A 14,797-nucleotide genomic window follows, 5' to 3' on the forward strand; every position below is an offset into this window, starting at 1 on the left:
GGGAGAATGCTGATGAAACGGCAAAGGTGTGGCGCGGGTTTGCCGTTAATTATGAGCTACGGGTGGCGGCGACATTAACGAGGGCCGCGGAGGTTGAGCGGCGTGACGGCTGGTGGTATTAAACAATTTATAACGAGGGATATGGAGGAGGTGAATAATCCCAAAAACTTTTCAAAAGATTGCTGCAAATAATTTTGTTACAATTATACGGAAATTCATAATGAATGTAAAATATATGCTAATTTCTGTTAACTGCTCTATGGTGTTTGTCTTTATATGTTAGCCATAAGATAGCAGACTGCCGACTTTAGAGGCAGTTCACAGCAAAGACATCCAAGCATTAACTCTCCATAAACTCACTAATCAAACTGATGCAACAAATGCGAAAGTCCTTTTAATTTTCGTAAACATAACTTCTTAATGCAGCAAATTCAACACATGCCGATTTTCAGTTAAAATATATATATATATTTTTTTTACAAACAATAAAAATAAATAAATAATAAATAAAATAAATAATAACAAATAAAACTGTTGTGCGGAATAATATGGAACAGCCAATTTTATTTATTTTATTTTATTTTAAATACTGTCATCATTTGACTGTTTTTTAAAAAAACATTTGGGTTATACTTTTAGAGCTGTCAAAATTAATCGATTAATCGACAAGTAATCGATTATCAAATTATTCAACAACTATTTTAATGATCTAGTAATTAATCGTTTGGAGACATTCTTTAATGTAAAATTGTCCAAATCACTTGGTTTCGGCATATCCAAGATAATTGTTCACTTATTTCTGTAGTCATTCATGAAAGAAGACTGATTACCTTCTGTGTTTAATCAAAATAAGACATTTTCAAACATCTGATTTTACTTTGGAAAACAATGACCGAACCGGTAACATCAACCCCACTTTAACAAAATAAAAAATTAAAATCACTGTATGCATACGAACTACGAAATAAACACTAATCACTGCTTAATAAAGATTAATCAGGGAAAATTAGCTTTTGGTAACACACTTTATTGCAAAATTAAAATTAATCCGATTAGTCGATTAATTGATTGAATAATTGATAGAGTAATCGATTCTAAAACTATTCGCTAATGACAGCACTATATACTTTAAAATGATGCAGACTGTCATTTGTGCCAACTATTTAGGAAACTCAAAGAAAATTAATGTAATTTGTATGCGTTAGCATGCTACAGGAGTCTTCGTAACTCATCGCAAAATCACGTGATATAGCGAAAATAAACCCGTGATACAGTGAGACCACAAAACAAGAGCAGTTCAAAATATTTTTCCAACGTCCAGTGTATCTTTCAGTTCACCAACATGAGGCTTCAGTTGGCGCCAAATGACATTTTCCGCTTATTACGTGGTGGAATACGTCAACGTTAACTGTTGCTTCATTTGATCTCTTTTCACATTTTTTCCCCCACAATCCCAGAGGACCCACAATGCAATCTGTCCAAACCTCCTCAATGAAAGTGCCTTTTCCCATCCCACTGCGTCTCCATCACCGCGCTCCAACGGAGGACGCCGACTACAATGGCGGGAATGTGCTGTTCTTCATTTTAGTTCCATCGGGGAGTTTAGCCGGAAAGACGGATGATGAATAGCAGTAGACAAAGTCAGTCAATGAAACGGAGCCAGAGGGCTGACATTAAACAACTCCCGCCAAATTAGATTTACATGCAGACGAGTGTCCTGCATCGCTACCCGTGGATTCCCGATGGGTGGCTCCAAAAAATGGTGAATTCATTCACACGTTAAGACGTGTGGACACACTGTTTGGGCAAGACTCACACCTTGTGGAGTTGACTTAATTGTGATTCGCCCGTTCTCCACAAACATAAAAACAAAATGTCTTTCAATTTGCTGTTTAGTATCTGGGGTTCAAATGTGAAAAATGGCATTGCATGGGTCAAAAGCAGTTTCACTGAATGACATTTGGTAGGCATGTCTATCATAAGTAGATACAGTAGATGGAGAAAAAAAAACTTAAATAGAAAATATTGAATTAAAGTACTTTTATAAGAAAGTTTTTACTGAAAAAAGTCAAAAGATTATGAAAAGTTGGGGGGGAAATGATCTTCAAAGAAAAGCTCAAAAGTATGAGTTATGACAAAAGTGGCATAAAATTACAATAAAATCTGAAGAGAAAAAAGTCCAATGATTTTGCAAATAAAATCATTTTGGGAGAAAAGGATCTTAACAGGAGGCAAAACATAAAATAAAGTCTCAATATAGAGATTATATTACAAATATAAAAAAGTTTTACATAAATTTCACAAGAAAATTGACATAAAACTACAATAAAATGCTATAAAATTACAATACAATTTTAAATCCGACAAAGTTGTAAGATTGCATGACATAAAAATGTTCATTCAATGAGAATAAAATTGTAATAAAAGAAAAAAAAAGTAACCCTAATATAATTTTTGTCAATTTAAAGAGTAACTTCCCTAAAAAATAGTCAAACTTTATGAGGAAAAACAAAAAATACTTTGTCAGGAACACCCTTCGTCCTCCTCAAAATGCTCGTAACCAAGCGCAAACTCCTTCCAGCTGCTGAAAATAATTGTATTAGACTCTATGAATATTTGATACGCTTTAATGTTTTATGTAACAGAAAATCCCATGTAACCCAATTTAACTCATTTGCATTGCTTTCACCCCCCCCCCAACCCCCCGCCCAAGAGATTTCAACACCATTGCCAATATTCAACGCTGAATAAACGTGCGATCACAGAGAATCCTGGTTTAGCATTTTAACGTGATTATTGATTAGCATACACTCTAGCTTGATGAAGCCATGCTAACTTAAGTCATGTGATCCCACACAAATGGAGCACCAAATGTGAGCATTAAAACTAGGTCCCTTCAGGCTAATAGGAGCGTAAACACAAAACAAAAATAATGTAAATTTCAAAGCCACCAGAAAGCCTGGAAAACAGCCAGCCAGTTTATGTGGGTACTGTATTATGTAAGTTTCCCAAAGATGAATTCACAAGAGGAAATAACACATTTCACTTAATAATCAACCACCTTGGTTTTCATTTTTAGATCATCGGCATATTTTTTCTACATTTAAACTATATGTAGCATTAAACTGTATTTTCTTTCAAGTGTCGTGAGAACGGGCGCCACGTTCTACAATGTCAGCTTAATTAATCAATTTTTAGCCGTTTCAGCTTTAATTGCGATTGAACATGATTGTTGGTGAGTGATGACAGTTTGTGAACGCAATTTATACTTAAACTGGGCTCCGTCTATCCAATTTCCAGTCGAGAAGACGAGTCAAGTCAGCTGTCACGCCCACCCGCGCTGCCACCAACAACTTCAAAATAAAAGCGTAGCTAGGCTAGGCTGATGCCTGTGTTTTACTGCAGTGGTCCCCAACCACCGGGCCGCGGAACTGTACCGGGCCGTGGGCACCTTTGGATCGGGCCGCGTCGGGCCGCACAGATGAAAGAATAAAAAAAACTTACTGTACTTCCGGTTAATTGATTAGCCGAGGCTTAAAAATATTTTATTTTGAAAAGTGACCAGATTCTCTCTGTTTACGACGGACTCTTGACACATGTCAAGATGCTAATTATCTCAGTCGCGTTTTGTTACCCTTGTTTTGGTAGTGGACTTTTTTGTCGTAGCCTTTTATTAATCAGCCGACAAACAGCCAAGCAGCCCCCCAACCCCAACCCACTGGGTTGCTGGTCCGCCAAAGTTGTGGACATATATGAACCGGTCCGTGGTGAAAAAAAGGTTGGGGACCACTGTTTTACTGTATTTGGGAAGATTTTTTTTCTCTAGTTGGCCTTTCGTCTAGCTTGATTTGTCTTCCCAATGGTATACACCAGACAAAAGGGCATCTGCGGCAAAACAAGGAAAGCGCGTGCTCCATAACGACTACACCTTCCGACAGTCCCGCCACTCCAACGCGACGCGAGATCCCGACGAGAGCAGACACGGAAAGGCTTTTCTTTGAGTGTTTTCTCCATTGATCCGAAACGGCGGCAGAGCGCAAGGTGAGGAGGAAGCCACGTGTGCAACAAGAGCCGAGATCACAGCTGGGAGCTTGTATCCGCGCCTCCCAGGAAGCGCTTGTCAAATATGTTGTCTTAAGAGGCCAATGAATCATTTATGAGTCAGCAAAGAGACGCAAGAGCGACACAGCAAAACAATGCAACAGTTACAGAGTGAATAAGCGCTGAAAATAAGCTTTATGTGGATTTCTTTAGGTACTCTTATTTCACATACAGTGTATATACTGTATATATATATATATATATATATATATATATATATATATATATATATATGTATATATGTAATTTATTTTTACTTTAAAGAACAAGTTTTTTTTCGGGGACACAAATACAGTAAATACAAAATGGTGTTCTTTTCAAAAGGATTTTTCAAAATAAGAAAATAGGCATAAATAATGTGTAAAAAAAATTCTACAGGAAATAGTTTTCAATATTACAAAACATTTAGAATATTATGAGAATTAAATGGTACTTTTAAAAGAAAAAAATATTTAAGACAATAAAATGGCAAAAGCAAAAGAAAATGTCACTATTATTTCAACAAAGTTGTGATATTTTGAGAAAAACTGTATTATTGTGATTTAAAAAAAAATGCAATATTAGAAGGGAGGAGATGCAATATTGAAATAAAGTTTTGATACTACAGGAAAAAATCTTTGTTTTATTATTCCAGGGAAAAAGTTAAATAAAATATGCCATTTTAACAGAAAAAGTTATAGGCTAAAACCCAGCTGCAATGTATTGTAAGTTAAGTTGGAACATGATAACAACATTGCAATTTTAAGAGAACATATTGTACAAGAAAAAATATACGTTTTTATTTTATTTGGAGAATAAATTTGCAACATTTTCCCCCAAAAATTGTAATTAAAAATAATAATTTTGTCTTGTAAAATTTGTGATACATAACCTTCCAAAAAATTGCAATATTAAAAGAAAAATCCATATAATTAGAAAAATAAAATGGTAAAAATGCAAGGGAAAAGTGTCATGTAAAATAATAACCTAATATTTAAAGTTCAAGGGGAAAAAAAACACAAAAATTACCATCATGTTCGCCGTTTGCAAGTTGAGCCCTTAAGCACTGTGATGCCATTTTCAATCGACAGGAAGTGGCAGAGAAAATGGCCGCCCCCTGAGATGCATTTAAACGTGTGGATTTTGCTGCTTTGTTCATATTCCACATCACAATGCCGCGTTTACACTCGTGGGAGCGCATACAACATAACGTAAACAAAAATGTTGACTTGACTTCACTTTAACATATCTTGTTCCAATTAAGTGTCACTTAAAAGCAAACCCAAAACATGAACTGGAGACTGCAGCCTTGACCGCTTCTTCTTCTCGCCGCAAATTGATTTTCGCTCGGGTTTCTTGCAAGGTGAGAAATGCACTCAACGTACTCATTTGCACACGGCTGAATGGCAACGTGTGTACTAGCGCGAGTGTGTGCGTGCGTTTGTGTGTAAGTGAATCGGAGCCCAAGTGCTATTGACGATGCCATCCCCTGAAATGAACATAGTTTAGAGGTGATCTGCAGTCTGCCGATAAGCACAACGAGTGTGTGTGTGCGTGAGTGTTAGTGTGTGCATGTGTGTGCGTGTATCTGCTGCTTGATCAGTGTTATGCATTTGTGGCCTGCGCGCTTTGTCACATAAGCAGAATAACAGCGCATCGTTTGTTTATCTACTTTAGTGCAGATTGAGGGGAGCCATCTTTTAGCAGTGGATTAGCTTCATTTTGTCAAGCCATAAAAAAGTAGTGTTTTGCCACCATTTACTGGCATCTTGGTCACAAAGAAGGAACTATGTTGAAGTAAGTTGAGGAGTTTTGTTCCGAAAAAAGAAAAAAAAAAGGAAAAAAAAGTAGTGCTTTGCTTCCATTTTGTGACATCTTGGTGACAAGGAACTCAACTGAAGTGAGTTAAGGAGCCTCACTAAGAAAAAAGTAGTGCTCTGCTGCCATTTTGTGCTATCTTGGTGTCAAGAAACTAAGATGAGGAGCCTCTGACAAAAGCAGGAATTTTCTGCCATTTTGTGGTGTTTTGTTGACAAGGAACTATGTTGAGGAGCCTCATTCAGACAAGTCGTGCTTTGCTGCCATAATGTGGTATTTTGGTTCCAAGGAACTATGTTGAAGTGAGTTGAGGCACTTCTTCCTGACAAAAGCGGTGCTTTGGTGCCATTTTGTGCTATCATGGTGTCAAGAAACTAAATTTAGGAGCTTTCTTCCTGACAAAAGTAGTGATTTGCTGCCATTTTGTGTTATCTTGGTGTCAAGAAACTAAGATGAGGAGCCTCTGACAAAAGCAGGTATTTTCTGCCATTTTGTGGTGTTTTGTTGACAAGGAACTATGTTGAGGAGCCTCATTCAGACAAAAGTAGTGCTTTGCTGCCATAATGTGGTATTTTGGTTCCAAGGAACTATGTTGAAGTGAGTTGAGGCACTTCTTCCTGACAAAAGCGTGCTTTGGTGCCATTTTGTGCTATCATGGTGTCAAGAAACTAAATTTAGGAGCTTTCTTCCTGACAAAAGTAGTGATTTGCTGCCATTCCATTTTGTGCTATCTTGGTGTCAAGAAACTAAGATGACGAGCCTCTGACAAAAGCAGGAATTTTATGCCATTTTGTGGTGTTTTGTTGACAAGGAACTATGTTGAGGAGCCTCATTCAGACAAAAGTAGTGCTTTGCTGCCATTATGTGGTATTTTGGTTCCAAGGAACTATGTTGAAGTGAGTTGAGGCACTTCTTCCTGACAAAAGCGGTGCTTTGGTGCCATTTTGTGAGATCTAGGGGACAAGAAACTCAATTGAAATGGGGTTGAGGAGCCTCATTTAGACAAAAGTAGTGCTTTGCTGCCAATATGTGGTATTTTGGTTCCAATGAACTATGTTGAAGTGAGTTGAGGCATTTCTTCCTGATAAAAGCGGTGCTTTGGTGCCATTTTGTGAGATCTAGGGGACAAGAAACTCAATTGAAATGGGGTTGAGGAGCCTTATTTTGACAGCCTTATCTTGTGGCTTCTGAAGGATATTATAAACATTTTAGAGCAGCTTAAAAAAAGTTACAAGTTCCTGTTAGTGGTTAAATACGTAAACATGATAATATATAATAGCCATTTATCTAAATCAAAAGGACAGACACACGTTTTTTAGAACACTAAAAATGTCCATCTCTTCCTTCGTCATCTTTCTATGCTGCTGTTTTGGTTAGCAACAGAGTTAAAATGGGCTCAGGGGTTTAACACTCCAATTCTGGCATGTCACTGAGATGAATAAAGCTTCTATTTGATTTAGTCCCTGATGGGTGAAAAAGGTCTATTGAGGGAGGCATTTATTTATCTCAAGCCATAATTTAAGGTAAAAACAGTAATGAATTTATAATAATTTGCGCATAATTGGTTCAGCCTCCACTGGTTTGCGGTTTAAAGAAGTCATTCACCCAGGCTGACAAAAAGGACCACCCTAGGCAGGGTTGTGAGGCGCTCCAATAAGGGTTGGGCGTCGATAATGATGATGATGTAGCCTGCGGGGGAACACCGATGAGCAGACATCTTATAAATAATGCAGACTTCCATAGATACTCATTAGCGCGCTACATGCTACATACAGTAAAAGGTTAGCGACAGTTTCAGGGGAGGTCATTTTCTGCTTCCAGTGCTCAAAAAAAGACTCATAAAAGGCTTGCTCGGAGGAGTGTGATGTGGAAGCACTTGATCAAACGCCTTTGAGATGAGTCACATAGTAAACACACGACAGATTCTTTATCATCTGCAAAGAATGCTTGTTGGAGTTTTTGTCTGTAATTTCTGCCCCCTGGTGGCCAAAACGCACACACCAGAAGGAACACAATGTGGGGCCACTTTCAAGGAAATTTTGGTCATGCATTTTTGAAAAATATTTGATGAAAATTATACACACTTTAATCACACTTTCAAGATTTTAAAGACGAGCATGCAAATGCCAGAATTTTTTTTGCACATTTAAGTTTAATTTTTAAGTTCTGGCTCCATAACAGTGACTCAGTATTTACCATTTGAAGAAAAAAATCATATTAACCCCCGGACCCGATGGTTTGGTGAGATTACCGATGATGAACGCTGTTATCCAGCGGGAGCGGACGGGGAGTTGAACGAAAGTCGTGACACTCGCACACTTTAACACAGTCCGGGACAAATGGAGACACAGTACGACTGTGTAACAACTTATGGACGCATCTCCTGCGGCCTCATTACCGATTTCACATGAACACACAAGCGCGGGATATGTTGATTCGTTTAATAATTCAACGGCTGCGCCTCCCTCCGCTCAGCAAGCAGCTGGTCTACCAGCACGAGTGTGTGTAGCGTGTAGCGTGGTGTGCGGTGTAGTGTGTGCGGGGCGGGCGCGTCGGCGTCGTAGCGGCACATTTGCAATTAAGCGAATACATCAGGAAACCCAGCTGGAAATCTGCCTGCGTTCAAAAATATTTATCTAAATCTACCGGTTGGCATATTTAGAAAGGCAAATAACACGCGTGGCTTCGATATTAGACGTTGCCTCTCAATTAGCCGTTTAGCTCGTCACATGAAAATGTCTGCCCAAATACATAACGTGACATTGCACTTAATTTTAAATATTATCCACGCAGTATTTTTCCATGACTTTTCCAAACCTTTATAGGAAATGTATTATTTCAATCAAATTAACCGACATTACACATGAAAAGTCAAATTCGTCACAATTCTAAATGTTGCTTTTATACTTTAAATATTACAGTTAATATACACATATTATGGCAGAGTATCATGTGATCAAAGAATACTGCACTTATGTGAAAATGGCAGCACAGTTGGAAAATTTTCCACTAGATGTGGGGTGGCCAGGCCAGACCACCAACATAGCTCCGCCCCTGTTTTTAATGACCTGGAAAAAAAAAATTCAATTTCCATAACTTTTTAGGATTTTCATGACCATGATAACAATTTTTTTAAAATGTTTTTTCCAAAGTCAGTCTTTTGATTTGCCCTTCATGTCAATCAAGGTTATTTTAGTAAATGAAAACTACAGAAAAAACTAAAACTAAAAATCAAAAAAGAATATCGTTAACGAAATAAAATAAAAATGAAAATGCTTTTTAAAAACGAAAAATAACTGAAACTACATTTTACATTTACAAAACTAACTATAATTATAGTGAAAATGTCCTTTGTTTTAGTCTTTGGTAATTAATTTAATACATGAACCTTTGGGGATAATTTTAAATGTGATTGCAAGCATTTTTATTTCAGTACTAACCGGAATAAAGACGTTTGAAAGCGTGTCACACAGAAGTGATGTCATCTAGCAGCAGCCAATAGAAAAGCACCTTCAGATGACGTCAAATCCTGGTCGACAAATTTGCCCGCTTGACTTTTGGCTCCATTGACTCGCCTGCTTTTTCATTTAACTCAGCCGAATTGCAACGCTAGGTAAGAAATGCGTTACTCTTTTCATTTTACCATGGTGTTTATTAAATATTGCGCACAGGTGATACACATTTAAGAAAAAAGAAAAGAAAACTAATACTGAAACTAACTAAAACTAAAGTAAAACTAAACATTTAAAAAACTAAAACTAATAAAAACTAAAAGAACCATCCTGAAAACTAATTAATAGTAAGTTTAAAAACACGAAATAAAAACTAACTAGAATGAAAATTCCATAACTAAAATAACCCTGATGTCAATCTCTTTGAAAGTTTTCAATTTCTGCTTACATATGTCTTATGTAAGGTTCTTTTTTTTCATCCCGGCGATCCCAGGCGAAATATGAAACAGGCTACGGAGGCTGAAAAGGGGAAAAAAGAAGGGGAAAAAATGTGACCAATGGCTATTTTATCGTTTTTCAGTTTTAACTTCCTGGTTGTGCAATTTCTTTTTCCCTCCCCACACTTTCAGCATAATGGCAACGTAACACTCATTTTTTTAGCGTTCGAAAAAATCTAACACAAGCTGAATGCTTGACGTTTTGGTCAAAAAACGCTGATCTCTCCCTTCTCGTAAGAGCTTTCTTCTTCTTGCAAAATGTTACGTAAAGACGCTTGCACGGATGATTGCCATGAAAAAAATAAAAAAATAAGCGCAAGCGGCAGCAGTTTTATGAAAAGTTCACAGAATTTTCAGCTTGAAGCAATTCTTCAAACAAGCGGCAGCTCTTCAACCACACGGCTACAATGGCAATAATGGTGAGCCCTTGAAGATATCCTTCCATGAGCTCTAATCTGGTAAGTCTGTGCCTCTTTAAAGAAAAGGTCACAATGCTAAATAATTTGCTCCTAGTGGGAAACGTGTGGAGGTCGTCGCACTGGCGTTCGGTGTAGCTATTAATTAGTGTCAGTGTGACGTCGCATATGCACCTATTATCATAAGGCCTCATGGGAGGATTTTTCAGGCGGCCATTATTGTGTAGAAAGGGACATGGGGAGTGCATTAAAATGCCAGAGGCTTTTTTTTTTTTTGCCTTTGTCGGTCGTCGCGGGGCTATTTTTAACAACGTGAGAGAAGGTCAAAGAATGAGGAGAGCTTCTGAGTTCTGTTGCCGCATCAGCTGCCATCACTTCCAGCCCAGACTTTTTTTGCTCACTTTCTTCACTACTGTCAAAAAGTAAGGAGGTAGAGTGAAGTAAATCTCACAAAGTTGTTGACACTTGACAAAACTTTCACAAAACTTTTTTTGGGGCTGTTTTTGGAAGTGCCACATAACACTTGACAGCTCCATTTCTTGGTAACAGACCGACCGTTAATGGACAAAAAATGTTGAAATTGCATCATTGATGTTATAAAATAGATGAAAATACAAAATCCCTGAATTATCCTAACAGGGGAAATCACAATGGCTGTGTGAAAGCACGCTTTGGCGAGTTTTGTTTTAAATTGTTAAAGCAGCGTTTGAGGATGTTTAGGACGCAAAAAAAACTTTGACCAAACTTGTGTCATATTTTGCATTTTTCCATTCCCAGGCCACATTCGCATCAATATTTACGAAAAGCTTCCTTTAAACAATGCAGTAGGTAAAAGTTCCACTCCGCTTTTGACGCGCACAAAAAACGGCGGCGGATTGCTTGTTTGAATGCTTTCAGAAAGAAGCCGATAAAATATGAAGTGGGAGCTCTGGGAAAAAGTACGAAAAAGAAAAAAAAACACACAAAGAGCCGACTGGCAGAAACACAGAGGCTGCGGGGCATGTGTGCTCGCGTGCCGGGACGTCGCCCGAGACACGCCGAGTAAATATTAAATCCAGGAAGAGATGTGTCAATATTTATGTCCTGGGAGCAGAATCTTGGAAGTGTGCAGGGGTAAGGTATTACTTTCTCCATTGTGAAATTAATTCAAGGCAAAAAAGGGGATTTCAGATCCCGATACTAAAAATAGGCGGTCTTGGACCTAACGCAGCATTTTACTACAGTTTACAGGTTCAAGTCGGATGGCACGGTGGTGTTGTGGGTAAGAAGTCGGCCTCACAGATGGGAAACCTTGACTTCAATCTATGTGTTGAGTTTGCATGTTTGGTTTCCTGCCACATTACAAAAACTGGCAAGGTAGGTTAATCGAATGTGTTTTTTTTTAAATGACAAACCTCAATGAAATCTTTTTAAAAAGCTGATAAAAAAAAATGTCTGCGCCCAAATCCAAGTCCAGGTCTCTTAATTTTGAGTATTTAATTATTTTTTTAATATATATATATTTTTATATTTGAATAAAGGTATCCCAACACGATACCTTTTATATGACTGTAAACGAGCAGCAGTTCAGATAAAAAATAATAATAAATAAATAAATAAAATACGTTCCTCTTGAATTTAAAAATTAAGAAAATTTAAATTCCGATCTTTTTCAGCTGATAATCACATGATCGGGCCTCTGTCATAAAAATTCTATATACGTTTTTCACGAAAACTGAGAAAAATGGTTGGGCGTGGAGGTGGTGAATAAATCTAAAAGCTAAAGTCACAAAAAAGAGAAAACAACTAAAGAAATATAGAAATAAAAAAAATACTAAAAACAGAAACATTAAAAAATCCTCAAGTAAGCCAATGTCGAATCGCAGGTATGCAAGGATTGACTGCTGCTAAGTGGCTTAGAAGAAGAAAATTGTCTTTCGAGTGAAATCAAAACTGAGCATTTACATGAACCAGGTGAAGAAACCCATTTATTATTTATTCATTTGATTTAGCCACTATTTACTGAAATTTCAATATTTATTATTATAAAATTCCAAAAATAAATCGGGATATGAGTTTTGGTCCATATCGCCCAGCCCTACTACATTGTCAGTAGGCCTATTATTTTTTGGTGGATTTTGATTGCTATGCAGGACAAACATAAAAGTAAAAAGGTTAGCGACAGTTTCGGTGCAGGTCATTTTCTGCTCCTTGTCACGGTGTGGTCACGGAGCGGCGTGTGGAGTAGAGGACCCAAAGTGCAGGGAGGCAGGAAAACCACGGCAGGAGTGCGGGTTAGACTGACGTACTTTATTGTACAGAAAAACACTAACCAGGGTACTGGTTAGTACAGAGGTGGGCAATCTCGGTCCTCGAGGGCCGCAGTCCTGCAGGTTTTGGAGGTTTCTGACTTCCAATACAAGCTGATTCCAATCAACAGGATCATTATCAGGCTTATGCAGAGCTTGCTAATGAGCTGATCATATATCAGCTGTGTTGGAGAAGGGCAACATGCAAAACCTGCAGGATATCGGCCCTCAATGCCCACCTCTGGGTTAGTATAAAATAAACAAGGAACTGAAAAAGTACAAAAATCAAAATGACAGCCAGAACTCCGGGGTTGACCGTGACAAGCGGCAATGATCCCACACGGACTGATCACCACCCGGGAACAAAATACACCCACACTAATTGGGTAACTAGCCACACCTGGGGCCAGGCACAAGTGGCTGAGGGCCCGGATTGGTCAACCCGCGGAAGGGCGGGAACCCACTCAGGGCCCTCAACCAAAGCCAGATCTTCCCAGACATGACACTCCTAGTGCGCAAAAAAAACAGCCTCATAAAAAGCAATAATAGTACAATTCAAAGCTAGTTGATTCTTATAAAATAAATATATTAAATTGTCATATGGTCCTAAGTGGCCCCCCCTTTAGTACTCCTGAAAAATGGTGTCACTCCCTCCAGCATTTAAGTTGTCCATCCCTGTCCCAATGGCTGCAGCCCGCACTTCAAATTCTCCTCATGACTGTCGAGTAGACTTTGATTTGGTGTTGTTCAGCTAAACGCTCCCGAAGGTGTCAACGGGACCACAGAGCAAGCCAGAGCGGGCTGATTATCTCATCTCTGACAAGCAGCAATCAATTACAGACTTTGCTGCTTTTTGTTGTGTTTTCTTTTTTGCTTAAATTTGCATGAATTAATGAAACCACTTTACATTCATTACAGACCAGACAAATACTTATTGCAGCGAATTTCTTTTTCTCTTTTTCTTTGATGTAAACATGCAAACACAATCTCATCTACTGATGATACAAGCCAAGAGCGTGGGGAAAAAAACAAGCACCTGTAAGATGACAGAAATATGTCCACTAAAGAAAATAATTTAATAAAATGTAGATCAACATATGCTAAGCAGTTGAACATATCAAATCAAATCAATTAAATCTCTGCTAGGTGTTAGAAATCCCAAAAATGTCAATGAACGATTAATACGTTATTTATTAGCTTTTTCAACAAATGACAGCTTTCCCAAAAAGTTTGTGAATAGCTTGCGTCTTACGTCCTGGCGGATTTCACCAACCTCGTTTTGTTTGTCTGTTTTTTGTTTTTTACCATGTCTATATCAATCACGCAGTTGTCATAGCAATTGATACGATAAATTCCCTTTATATGGTTTTACCTGTTAAATTCATTCCTATTTACTTCCAAATTCACGTTTGCATCTAATGAATAGCATACATCGACCGGAATTTTAACTACTTCCTGGTTTTGCATCTAAGAATCATGGGAAATGTAGTCCTACTATCTACTGAGGTCTCCACTCACCGGTCGGACTACGCAAGTTTGCAATGCGAGACCGGCACAAGCTCAATGTCACAGCCAGCTTCTAATAGCTATCGGGACAGAGCAAAAAAAGTTGCATAATGGTGAGTATTTAACGCTGTTTAACTGTCAACCAAGACTGCATTTAGCATTAGCAACCCCGTTGAGGAAGATTGACTAGCGATTAAATGTGGTGAAATTTGCTGTAGATTTCATTTTCAGCGAAATTCTCGTGTCCCGGTTTTGTATTTTTGAAAATCTGGTCACCCTACCTTTAAATAAAGCTTGTAAAGGGAGCCAGCAAATCCTAAAGAAGCAGGAAACATCCAGCAGCTGCCAAAAGTTGTTTCCAGTTCAATCTGTCTTTTTTTTTTTTTTTACAGCGTGTACACCATAAAAGCAAGCCTGATACATACACGCTTACAAATCTAGCAGACGTGACAGATTTTGATATTGCGCCTTCTAGTTTGATTTCATAAATCCATTTTTTGGGGTTGCCTCGGGAAACACCTGAAAAATCCCTTTTCATGCCGTGGTGGGATGATAATACGTTGCAGCGTACCGGCGCCTTTGGCTTGATTCACTGGAGAGGCCGCTTCCTGCCCGCTTACAAGGCGGCGACTAATTACTTCAATGATGTCAAATTGGCCGGCGGCTCGGATTCATGGAGCACGTCGAGCACGGCGATTCTATCACTGCGATATTCACTCTCAGATGCTTCAAACTATCAT

General features: G+C 38.2%; 1 protein-coding gene across 2 annotated transcripts in view; it reads right to left on the bottom strand.

The window, feature by feature from the left end:
• The window catches only part of sgcd (sarcoglycan, delta (dystrophin-associated glycoprotein)), a 137,937-nt gene that overhangs the window by 73,338 nt on the left and 49,802 nt on the right, over positions 1 to 14,797 (bottom strand). The window lies entirely within an intron of this gene.

This window comes from Vanacampus margaritifer, chromosome 16 (genome assembly GCF_051991255.1).
Source record: "Vanacampus margaritifer isolate UIUO_Vmar chromosome 16, RoL_Vmar_1.0, whole genome shotgun sequence".
Classification (NCBI taxonomy): Eukaryota; Metazoa; Chordata; class Actinopteri; order Syngnathiformes; family Syngnathidae; genus Vanacampus; species Vanacampus margaritifer.